Raw genomic sequence first — 12571 nt, 5'->3', positions numbered from 1 at the left:
GTGTATCTTAAGTGTCCACGTGAGCTGCCTTTATTTCTGATATAAAGTGGGAAATCAGTCAAGCAAACAACACACCTGCTCAGAGATGCACACCTACATAAGCCATAGAGTTGGAAGGGAAAGAAAGGCCTTCCCTGTGCTCTTACAACTTCATACAGTCCTCTCGGCAACTCTCCATTTATTTCAAAAGCCAGGCCATGCTGCTTGCTGGCCAAGGATATGTAGGAATATAATCAGGTGGACTATGAATAAATTTTTTTAAAAGATTAAAGGAGGGATTTAAAAAAAATGGCACATACTTTATAAATACAAATGCATATTTAGTTTTTAATCTTTTTGTCAGATCAAGGTCTTTTAAAAAAAAGATAAATTATGAGTATACTGATTAGAATTTTGTTTGCTCTTTCAGGTACAAACCTCAGAGGAGCCATTCTGGAATTCTTTGAAGTGGCATGAAAATTTAAAGACTATTTTGGCAAGCAACCCAAATGCAATATCCCTTTTAATTTAGGGGATTGTTTCTCCTGATCTTCTGTAGTTTCCTCACCCATAATAACTTGACAGTAATTTTTTTTCTTAATACTGACTTTATGAAGTTATTTCTAAAGCGTTAAGCTTACTTTCAATAGAATCAACATTTACCTCTCTGTGCTCATATTTAACAAGCCTATGTAATATTTAGTTATAAAAACTACTAGAGGCCCGTCACACACAGAGCAGGGCCCGTGGGGGATGGGGGGGTTGGGGCGCCACCCTCTATCACCCACAGTGCAGGGCCGATCAGGGTGTTGGGGCGCCGCTACTGTCACACTCAGGCCAGGGCCGATGGGGAGGTTATGGCTCTACCCCGTCACACACAGAGCAGGGCCCGTGGGGGGGGAGGGGGGGAAGGGGGCGGGTTGGGGCGCTGCACTCTGTCACACAAAGAGCAGGGCCAATCAGGGGGTGGCGTGCCGCACCCTGTCACACACAGGGCAGCAGGGCGATCAGGGGGTTGGGGAGCTCCTCCCTATCAGGCACAGAGCAGGGCTGATCAGGGGGTTGGGGCTCCTTCCCCTGTCAAGAACAGAGCAGGGTGGATAGGGAGGTTGTGGCCCCGCCACCTGTCACACACAGAGCCGCAGGGTGATCAGGGGGTTTGGGCGCTGCCCCCTGTCACACTGATCCCAGTGCTGGGAGGCATATTACCCTTTTACTATATAGGATAGAGGCCTGGTGCACAGGTGGGAGCCAGCTGGTTTGCCCTGAAGGGTGTCCTGGATCAGGGTGGGGGTCCCCACTGGGGTGCCTGGCCAGCCTGGATGAGGGGATGATGGCTGTTTGCAGCTGGTCACACACCCTTCAGGGTCGGGGTCCCCACTGCGGTGCCTGGCCAGTCTGGGTGAGGGGCTGAGGGCTGTTTTCAGGCTGGCGGATGACTGAAGCTCCCAACTGCTCCTTTTTTTATTTTTTTTTATTTATTCTGGGCCAGCTTTAGCTCTGTCTCCAGCTCTGAGGCCTCCGCTGCTGAAAGCAGGTATCTGGTTTGTTTGGGTTCTATAATCGAAACACTGTATCAACTCCAGCTCTGAGATCCCCGGCCAGCTGAAAGTAGGTTTCTGGGGTTTTGTTTAGTTTCTATATTTGTAACAATGTTTCAAACTGCAAGCTCAGAGGCCAGCAGGGCAGGTGGGGAAGGTTGGATACCTCCGTCACTGAAGCAAGCAAGCCTCATGTTAGCTTCAAGCTGCCTGGCTGCTGGCCACCATCTTGGCTGGCAGTTAATTTGCATATCGCCCTGATTAGCCAATGGGAAGGGTAGCGGATGTATGGCTAATTACCATGTTTCTCTTTTATTAGATAGGATTTCACTTAATTAAAATTAAAATGCCATTTTGGTACACACGCACTCTCGCGCGCACACGGGCGTGCACACACACACACACACACACACACACATACACACATAAACACAATTATTAGGCTGATTTGTCAAGAAACAAAACTGACTTTATACTTGTCTGCTGGTAGCAGAAATATGCAAACAGGTAAGACTTTTTTTCCGAGTTGTAAGCATACAGCAGGCACAGGGCATCAGAAGGCATGTGTTACAGTGGACATGGGAGGGGGTGAAGGTGTGTGTGGAAGTTGGCTGAGAACGCTTTAGCTAACTGAAGGACCATTTCAGTAGCTAGGGGCATTGTTGATAATATGCTCAAGATTAGTCATCCTCACCTTCCTCACCGCCCTTTGGGTTATCAGCGGCTAGTATTGCTTAGCCGGCTGTTGGACCTGTGGTGAGTGACTGAGGACCGGGAGGAGACAGTCTTAGAAGGAGACAGTCTCTCTTTGGTTCACTTCACTTAGCCTAATGTCCCCTGCATGATCTCCCTTGTATGTGGAATCTACAAGAGTTGGATACATTGAAGCAGTGAGTAGAATGGTGGTGACCAGATGGGGCGGTAGGAAAAATAGATGTTAATCAAAGGGTACAAAGTTGCAGTTATGCAGGATGAATTTAGTCTTAGAGATCAAATGTACAGCAAGATGACTATAGTGAATAATAATACTGCATTGAACCCTGGAAATTTGCTCAGAGACTAGATTTCAGGGTCTCTTACCGCATATGCAAAAAATGTAGCTCTTCGAGGAGATGATGTGTTAATGAGCTTGGCTGTAATAATCATTTCTCTGTGTATATGTATACAAAGGTTGTACACCTTAACTATATACACTCTACATTAAAAATGAAATAATGTGCATTTTAAAATTTTTTTAAAATATATATATTATTTTTTTTTTACAGAGAGGAAGGGAGAGGGATAGAGAGTTAGAAACATAGATGAGAGAGAAACATCGATCAGCTGCCTCCTGCATTCCTGCTACTGGGGATGTGCCCACAACCAAGGTACATGCCCTTGAGCTGAATCGAACCCTGAACCCTTCAGTCCACAGGCTGACACTCTATCCACTGAGCTAAACTGGCCAGGGCATAATGTGCATTTTTAAAAAAGAATGAGAGTCTCAATGGGCACTCAGCCGCCGCAGACAGGCTTTTCTGGACGTGATGGCAGTGGATTCCTATCGAGAAGCACCCTCCTCCAGAGAAACCCCACTTCCTTGGAAATTCTTTGAAGAGAGACGCGTTTTGTCCCACGGTGGAGAAGTACTCGGGCCTCAAACAAGTCCTCTAGGAAGAGAAAGTGCACCCATTCTGATGAAAATGTTTTGCCCCAGCTCTATTCTGACCTTTAGGGACTCCTTTTTAAACCTAGCCTGACGGAGCACACATTGAAAAACTCAAAATGCATGAGTTGGTAGCAAGGTGACTCTGAACAGTAGTTTGCCGGTATTAAGTACCAGTAATACAACTTTTATAGAAGAACCTAAGATGCCCTAAAATCATTGCTTATATGTAGCAAAACTGAAGCCTACTCTTAATATTAATCAACACCTAGAAAATCCATATTAATTTCCTCTGAACTGCACCTGCCTGTTAGCAACCTGTGCTCTCACATTGTTACTTTTGTTTTCTATATGTTTCTGTGATCATAACCCTTTTCTCCCTGCCACCTCGTTAGAGGAATATCTATAAACATGTTATCAGTGCACCCCAAAATTGAGGTACACAGATCAATTAAAAAGCAAAATGTTTGCACAGTCTGGCAAATGGTGTTAGGGGTATGCTCATTTATAACAATAAAAGGACAAGATTAAGAGTGATGGGAAATGGGGATCTTTCCAGTGTTCTTCTTATAAATCGCTGGCGGTTTTGTGTGTGGGACTGTTCTGCGCTTGACGGATGAAGACGTTGTGAGGCTGAGAAGCCCCCAGGAGAAGCTGTAGTACAAAATCGAAGCTGCTTTTTCCTGGAAGACCAGCTGCCACATCATTGCTCTGAAGTTTCCATATTTGCTTTGACCTTTCGAGGTCTGTTTTGAGTGCTTTTCTGTCTGCTGTAGATTTTACCTGGAGACAAAATTGTCAATATACTTTCCGTCACATTTTTGGTTTCTGGCTGGGAAATATTATAGCATGCTTTATTCTTAGGAAAGAGATATATATCTGCTTTCCAGAACATTGTTCCCCAAGGTAAACATGTCTGTACTCTTTGTACCTTTTCAGCAGTTGCTATGAATCCTTTGCTGTTATAACTGGGTGAACAGCTGTCAAGAGCTGTTACCTCTTCCTAACGGGTTCTCTCCCCATTTTCTTCTCCTTTGATGTTTGTGGAAACGGGGGTAGGGGAAGATTTTTAAGCCTATTTATGAAGTAGGAGCACTTTCATCTCCGAATAAAATATTTAAATTTGTTAGTAATGTTACTGTGATAAGTAAGTATAGAAAATTCCTTGAGTTTCTGGAATCAAGACTAATCATGAGGCACTCAGTCAAGAAATGCACCAGGCATTGTGAGGGATATGAAGATGAGTGTAAGGTGGCTTTGTCAGTCTCTACCATGATGGGGAGGTAAGACATGTTCTAGTTAGATAGAGCACAGACTCTGCCCTGCAGGTGATTGGTTGGCAGAGGGTAAAGCACTAAGTGTTTGCATGCTCAAAGGAGCAGAATAGTTGAACACAGGAGACTCCTGGGGAGACATAGCTGGAAGTAGTGCCTGTGATACCAGCTAGGATGTCTATAGGCAAAAATATGGGTGGAAAGTTATGCCCAGCTATGGAATCAGGCAGGTGGAAAGCAAAGTGCTTAGCACAGTGCCTGGCAGATGGCAAACAGTCATTACACATTCCAGACGATCCCAATGATGATGATGACAGGCTATGTGTCACTGAGGTCTGGAGCACAGGCCGTGGGTTCTGACGATTTGGTTCTGAATCCCAGTTCTGCTATTTGCCAGCTGTGTGACTTCAGGCAAGTTTGTTACATTTTCTGTAGATCAATATTATTATTTGTAAATGGAAGTAATACTAATGCTTACATTATAGCGTTGTGGGGAGCATTAAATTAATACCCATAAAGTATTTAAGTACCAGTCATATAGAATTAAAGATAGTGTGGGTATAGATTGAGAAAAGCTGTATAAGCACAGAATTTTTGCATTCATTCTGTAAATGAATGCTTTTTCAGTCAGGTTATTTGTCCAATGAAACATTGGTTTGAAAAAAGAAAGTAATCTATATCTAAAAGCCTAAGCGACCATTACAACCAAACAACTAGAATGACTGGAACGACCGGTGGACCAGTCGCTATGCCACACACTGACCACCAGTGGGCAGACGCTCAACGCAGCCAACCTCCCCCGGTTCCTCCCTCATCCCTCCCACCACACCCATCCAGCAGGCCCTGTCCAGCAGCTGGCAGGCCCCAGGCCCCGGCCGGCCTGGCCCTGATCAGGACTGGGCAAGACAGCCCTGATAGGTCCTGATCACTGGCCAGGCCTAGGGACTTCACCCACGCATGAATTTTGTCCACCAGGTCTCTAGTTATATAATAAAAGAAGTGAGGAATTTGACAAGTAATAAATGAAGAGTTTAGGGTGCAATATATACTCTTAACCAAGACAGTACATAATAATTGTGTTTTTTGTTTGTTTGTTCTTTTTGCATTATCAGAATATTTTGGCTCAAAATATTTTGTTTTTTTCCTATTCCCATGATATTGGGTTATTAGCATCTTAGTATTCAAAGGAACACTGCTTCCATCAGAAGCCAAAACAATGGTCTGTTGAACTGGAAGTTGAGATTCCCATAGGCCATTTTTAAGCTTTTGATGACACCAGACCCACAGAGAAAAGATTACTGCTTGAAAAGTGATTGATCCTGTTTATCAATGGAAAATAGTATTATTGCTACACAATGTGTACAGGAAGGAGTATAGTGATAATAATATTCCTGGACCCATTACCAAGTGAGTGCAAAGTTTTAGAGGAATCTTTGACACCCAAGCCATACCCATGGAATCACTGGACACAAGCCTGAGTCAAGTGGTAATCTTCTAATCTCTACAAAGCTCTTGGCTAAATTCCATTTTCTTTTTGCTCCATAATGGAGAATATGAAATCCTTGCCAATAATATTTGGTGTATATTATCTTCCTTGAAACGTTACAAATATTTTGTAGACTTGTGAGCAGTTCCAATAACATGAATTAAAAAAATGTGTATGTGGCCAAAACCGGTTTGGCTCAGTGGATGGAGCGTCGGCCTGCGGACTGAGGGGTCCCAGGTTCGATTCCGGTCGGGGGCATGTACCTGGGTTGCGGGCACGTCCCCAGTAGGAGATGTGCAGGAGGCAGCTGATCGATGTTTCTCTCTCATCGATGTTTCTAACTCTCTATCTCTCTCCCTTCCTCTCTGTAAAAAATCAATAAAATATATTTAAAAAAAAATGTGTATGTGGAAGTGGTGATTTGTTCCTAAATTTTCCATCACAGTTGGCAAAAATTATTACTTCTCTACATAAAGGTAGTGTTGCCCTAACTGGTTTGGCTCACTGGATAGAGCGTCAGCCTGTGGACTGAAGGGTCCCAGGTTCAATTCCGATTAAGGGCACTTGCCTGGGTTGCGGGCTTGATCCCCAATAGGGAGCGTGCAGAAGGCAGCCAATCAATGATTCTCTCTCATCATTGATGTTCTATCTCTCTCTCCCTCTCCCTTCCTCTCTGAAGTCAATAAAAATATATTTATAAATAAATAAATAAATAAATAAATAAATAAATAAATAAACAAACAAACAAAGGTGGTGTTAATGGATGGGAGAGGGGCTCATCTGGAGGTGGTTGCTGCTGGAGGTGGGATTTTTGAGATATCCTGAGAAGAGGAATATTCTGAGACTCCCACGGGAGAATAAATGATTTTTATTTGCATGAAATTCAATCCCTGAAGTTTCAAAGTTCATTTCCTTTAGTGCAGGCAGAGAAGGAGTGTCGCTGGGGCTTCCGTAGAGCTAAAATCAGAGGCAGTGTCCAGGGTTTCCTTTCCATGTTGGAGCTGGGTCCAGGCCAGCACCCGGGAGCTTAGCTTGTTTCCCTATTGCAGTCCATCAGTCCATTGTGTGTGGGGGTCTGCAGGGCCGTATGGCTCTGGAGGAAACACAGGTAAATGCCAGGAAACCAGGAGCACAGGAGCAACCACAACAGCAAGACCAATCGTTCCTTTTTGGAGATGACGTAGTCCCAAATTTCGGCACGCTTGCAATGGCTGTGCCTGTTCTGGCCAACCACCTCTGTCCTCAGGTGTGATTTACAGACAAGTACCTCCCCCAGGCTCCCAGCTTTACTGGGCATGTGCCTACCTTCCCCTTGTTGGATTCCTTTCCCCAATGTTTTGAAGGGAATAGATCGGTGTTCCCTGGAGAGTGTGAAATTGTGCTTCCCTGTGAAGCTTCCCAAATGATATGCCTGTAATATCTGGCCTTCTCCCTTTGCTCCTTTCCTATCCTATATAATAAAAGCGTAGTATGCAAATTGTCCCTTCACCTGGGAGTTCTTCTGGGAGTTCGACCAGGGGGAGGGGCCGGCCAGGGGAAGGGAGGGAGGCCCAGTGGCAGCAGGTGGCTGGGGGAAGGGAGGGAATACCTGGCCGGCTGCTGCCAGCCACTAGGGACCCTACCAGTGCATGAATTTCATGCACTGGGCCTGTAGTTATTAAAAACTAGCCAATCACAACAGTATCAGCAGGACAATCCCAATTCAGATTATAAATGAAAGTTTTCTGACATTACTTAGAATTTCCACACATGGACATCAGCCTACATCTAAACATTTTTTTGTACTCATCTGCTTTGCCAAATTGTCCTTGATGTTTCATATGGAAAAAAAGGCAATATGCATTCTAAACGTCACAAAGATGCTAAGAAGGCGCAAAGGGATGAAACGCATTTCAATACCTCTCCTGGAAGATTATTGAAAAAGTTTGGGCAGAATTAGAGATGCTTAGATTACAAAATGAAAGAAACAAACTAGCTCCCAAACTTTTGCATATGTTTTAAGTAGCATACGAAGTACAATTGCAACATGTACTTTGCAGTTTCTGAAGCTCTGTAACCGTCTTCATACTAAAGCATAATCACCACTATCCCAGCAGCTCCTCCATTTTTCTCTTCAGGTGCTGGAAATTTTAGCACTGCTCAGCGAGGTCATACCTTCTGGCCCGCTCAGCATTGGCATGTTATAAACCTATAATACATGCAAAGTTGTATCAGGATATTTGACTTATCCTTGGAGTTTATTGTTGCATCAGTGTGTGAATATTTTTCTCACTGGTTCAAAGTACACTTTGCTGCTTGTGTTATACCAATCGTCATTTAATCTGAAGTGCAGGGAGATACCATGAAAGATATTCATCATTACTCAATTAAAATAGGCAACTCAAAAATAAAGAACTGGAATGCCATTTCCTTGTGCTTCTAATACCTAGTTGTGCTTGTTAAAGAAAAGTGACATGGGGTATAGCTATCACTCGATAGATTGTACTGTTGTAATTAGGTAGTTATTAATAATAAGAAAGAGGAAAAGGAAGGCCAGACATTATGTCATCTGGGCAGCTTCACCAGGAAACAGCAGTTTTACACTCCTCAGGAAACTACCCACCCATTCCCTGCAAAACACCATTCCCTGGGAGGAGTAAGGGGTCTAACAAGGGAGAGATAGATGCATGTTCAGTAAAGTTGAGATGACACAGGGAAGGTGCCTGTCAGTCAGTCACATCTGGGAACAGGGATCGGCTTTAACTCTGATGGGGAACATAAAAATACATTTTTTGGGGGAGGGGAGGCTAGCAATCTGAATCTGTGCCAGTAACCTGCCTTCTAATGCGGAGTCTTGCTAGCCAATAATTAACTCCATTTGTGAAAGAATGTAGGAGGCTAGCAGCCTGACTCTGCCCCTAGTTAATCAGTATCTCTAATGCACGTTCTTGTTAGCCAATAATCAAGTCACTGCCCCTTCCTTAATTATCTGGTCTTGCAAAAACTATTTACCTAAATACTCCCATTTTGCAGAGGCCATAAACCATGAATCATACACAAGCCCTGGAGGAGGTTATCAGCGCCGGCACCAGGCCAGGCCTTCAGGTGTGCTCTCAGATCCCCCATCCCAACACACTGGGCTTTTTGCAAAGCCTGCAAAAGGTCCGGAAGTCTGATCCATATTTGGGGGACAAAGAAACCAAAGGGTGTAAAGGGAAAGTTTCCTCCATACTGGGGGACTCAGGATTTGGAGAACTGACCCCTGAGTCACTGTACTAGTACATGTGAAACATCTGAAAATAAATGGGTTTATCCTGAATCTCCGAGTACTCCTGTGAATGTTTTGGTCGCTTGGTAAATTCTGTAACAACTCCACTGGAGAACCTTCCCTGAGTCCCTTGGGGCTCTTCCTGCATCCTGCACCCACCAGGTCACAGCCATTTTCTGGATGATACTCTCATGGGGATGCTAGCTTTGCCTTTGTGCCCCAGTCCCTGGCACAGGCAGGTGCTCAGTAAATCCGAAGGAAGGGAAGGAGCGAGGGTGGGAAGGGAGCAAAGAAACACCTCTCAGGATTGGAGAGGATCTGAACCGTGCGCGCCTGGCACCTCCACAGGCGCCTGGGCTCCAGCACCTTCTGCCTCATCCTATTTGCAGCCGGCTCAGGGGCAGTCTCCATACCCGCAGGCCTGTGTCTGTCGCCCATTAGATGCAAGGTAATTACACCAGGATGCAGACGTGCACTTGACTTCATAAGGAGCAGTGTGTTCGGGAGAAAGGCCTCCGTTATTGGAAATCCCCGGGACTGTGCAACTTGCAAGGGCCTGAGGGCTGACCTTGCGCAGGGGCTTTCAAATGGTATTCACAATGAATACTTTCTTCAAACAAAGCCTGACCTGAGGCCATTCTAGAAAACAGATGGAAACTAAGCTTCTTGGGGCAAAGTGGTGGGTGTTGAACTCAACTGGGAGACAGGGACCAGAGTCCCCTTTCCCCTGTAACTCTAGGTCCTGGGGAGATGGGGGTTGGGGTTGGTCCTGGTGGTGGGATGGGGCAGCCAGGAGAGAGGGAGAGCCCTGGGGAGAGCCCAGTGGCTGACATTTGCTAACTGGTACAGAGGGGCTTCATTATTTTCAGAACTGTGTGTTCATGCCCATGTGGCTGGGCCAACAAACTCATCTTTCACAGCCAGAAGTCAGTCTATAGCCCGTGGTCGGCAAACTCATTAGTCAACAGAGCCAAATATCAACAGTACTTCTTCAAAATGGACTCGCCCAGGCTAAAAACTGACTTCTGCGCATGGGCCACAAAGTTTCAATCGCACTGTGCATGCGCCCGCACGTGGTATTTTGTGGAAGAGCCACACTCAAGGGGTCAAAGAGCCACATGTGGCTCGCGAGCCGCAGTTTGCCGACCACAGGTCTATACAAACAAAAATGAAAAAAAATGTTCTTGGAAGAAACCATAATAACGTAAACCTTTAATATTCTCACAGTTTTTTGTTTTTTTTTTAAATCTTGAAGGGATATTTTAGGCATAATTAGACAAGTATCTCTTGTCTACAGGAAATATTTATATTCAGCAATTCCATCAACTTCTCTCTCTCTTTTTATTTGTGAAATTCAAGTAAAATTAAATTGTATTCAAAATATGATTGTTATGGTTTTATAAAAGTATCTCTACCCATCTGTGTATCGCCCATGCTTCTCTTTTTGTATTTGCATATCAAGTTGTCCACAGTGATGTTCACCTGATGCGATTGGTTATTCTGGTTGGTGGGATTGGGGTTGTTTATTTCACTTCCATCTTTGGGATTTCAGTATGTTTTACTGAATTCTTTATAATGAGCAGATACCAATTTTTATTTTAGTGTGATTTTTTTTTTTTCTTAAAAAGAAATACGGGGACAGGCTATGCATGGCTACTGATTCTCCGGCGGGTGGGGGCGGGCGGGGGCAGGCTGCTCATGCGACTGCTGCTTCTTGGAAGAAATACAGGAAGAAAATATAGCTATGACCTGTTCATTCAACAAATATTGATTGAACAACTTGATGCCAGGTTGCCATGTTTACTGGTAACTTTAGATTTTTGGTTACTACACCCACCATGTAAATCTTTTCTCCTAGGTTTCTCTGCAATTATAGTATGCTGCCAGTAGGTGGTAGTAGACACAGCAGTATTTCGGAGGTTGTTTATTTATTTATTTATTTATTCATTTTATTTGTTTGTTTGTCTATTTATTTATTTATTTATTTATTTATTTTTGCCCAGGTCTCAGATAAGACTTTGGATTCCAGATTTGTAAGTTCTCATTGACAACTATTTTTGTTTTGTTAATTATGTCTATTGTATATATGTTTTAAATCCCACAAGGTATTATTTAAGACTGTCAAGATTGATTTAGTTTTATCTACCGTTTACTTTGGCATTCTTTAGTTTTACTTTATTTACTCCCTTCATCTGGGATAGTTTTCCCTCTGCCTGATGAACTTTTAATGTTTATTTTGAGGATGGCAAAGCTGGTGAGAAATCCTGATACCTCTTCGTGATCCAAAATCATCTTTATTTTGTGTTCCCTTCTGAAGGGTCTTCTAGCCTAGTGCTTCTTGCTCCACTTCACATAATTGTGTCTTTTCCGCTGGCTACTTTAAAAATTTTCTCTTTAATTTCATTTTTCACCAGTTTGGCAGTGAGCACTCAGGGGTTCTTAGAACTCCTTGAGTCTGTGGCTTGATGTCTTTTGGAAATATTCAGCCATTATTTCTTCAAGTATTACTTCTGCTTTATCGTCTCCTTTCCTCCTAGGACCGGAATCTCACATGTGTTACACTTTTACACAGGGCCTCACATGTCTCCAATGTTCTTTCTCTGTATTTCCCACCCCATGTCCTTCCCATGCTCCTGTCTGTGTATTCCCTACAAAGCTAAATTCTAGCTCTGAATCCTCTTTTCTTTTTCTTTTTTAAATATATTTTTTATTGATTTTTCACAGAGAGGAAGGGAGAGGAATAGAGAGTTAGAAACATCAATGAGAGAGAAACATCGATCAGCTGCCTCCTGCACACACCCTACCAGGGATGTGCCCGCAGCCATGGTACATGCCCTTGGCCGGAATCGAACCTGGGACCCTTCAGTCCGCAGGCCGATGCTCTATCCATTGAGCCAAACCGGTTAGGGCCTGAATCCTCTTTTCTGCTCGCACAAGTACCCTCTTATTTCTGAGTGGAGCACCTGGCAGGATGTCCGTGCAGCATGTGGCGGAAAGAGCAGAGGCTCCGATCCGAGGCTGCATACCAGTCCTGGCCAAGGTAATAAACTGACACATTGAGCTCTTCCGCACAGTTTTCAATAGCAATTCAGGGAAGGACAGGAAATCATGTTCAGATATAAAAACCTGAAATATACTGACACTGAAGGGAAGAGAATTAAACACTTAATTTACAAAGTACCTTATATAGGCAAAGTATAGTTCTGGGAGCCTACCTTCTTAGTGTTTAGAAACTGAAGTCTACCAGTTATTAAAGAATATGACCTAAAATGACAATTTGCTCTCAAATGGTTTAGCTATAGCTTTCTGTGGTGGGCATATATTGACTAACTGCCTAGCTCCTGAACCAATAAATTCTCCCTTTGCTATGGAAACTTATGACAACCCTAGTCCCCAAAG

The sequence above is a fragment of the Myotis daubentonii genome, chromosome 1, assembly GCF_963259705.1.
Source record: "Myotis daubentonii chromosome 1, mMyoDau2.1, whole genome shotgun sequence".
NCBI lineage: Eukaryota > Metazoa > Chordata > Mammalia > Chiroptera > Vespertilionidae > Myotis > Myotis daubentonii.
Note: the sequence above shows the minus strand (reverse complement) of the source record.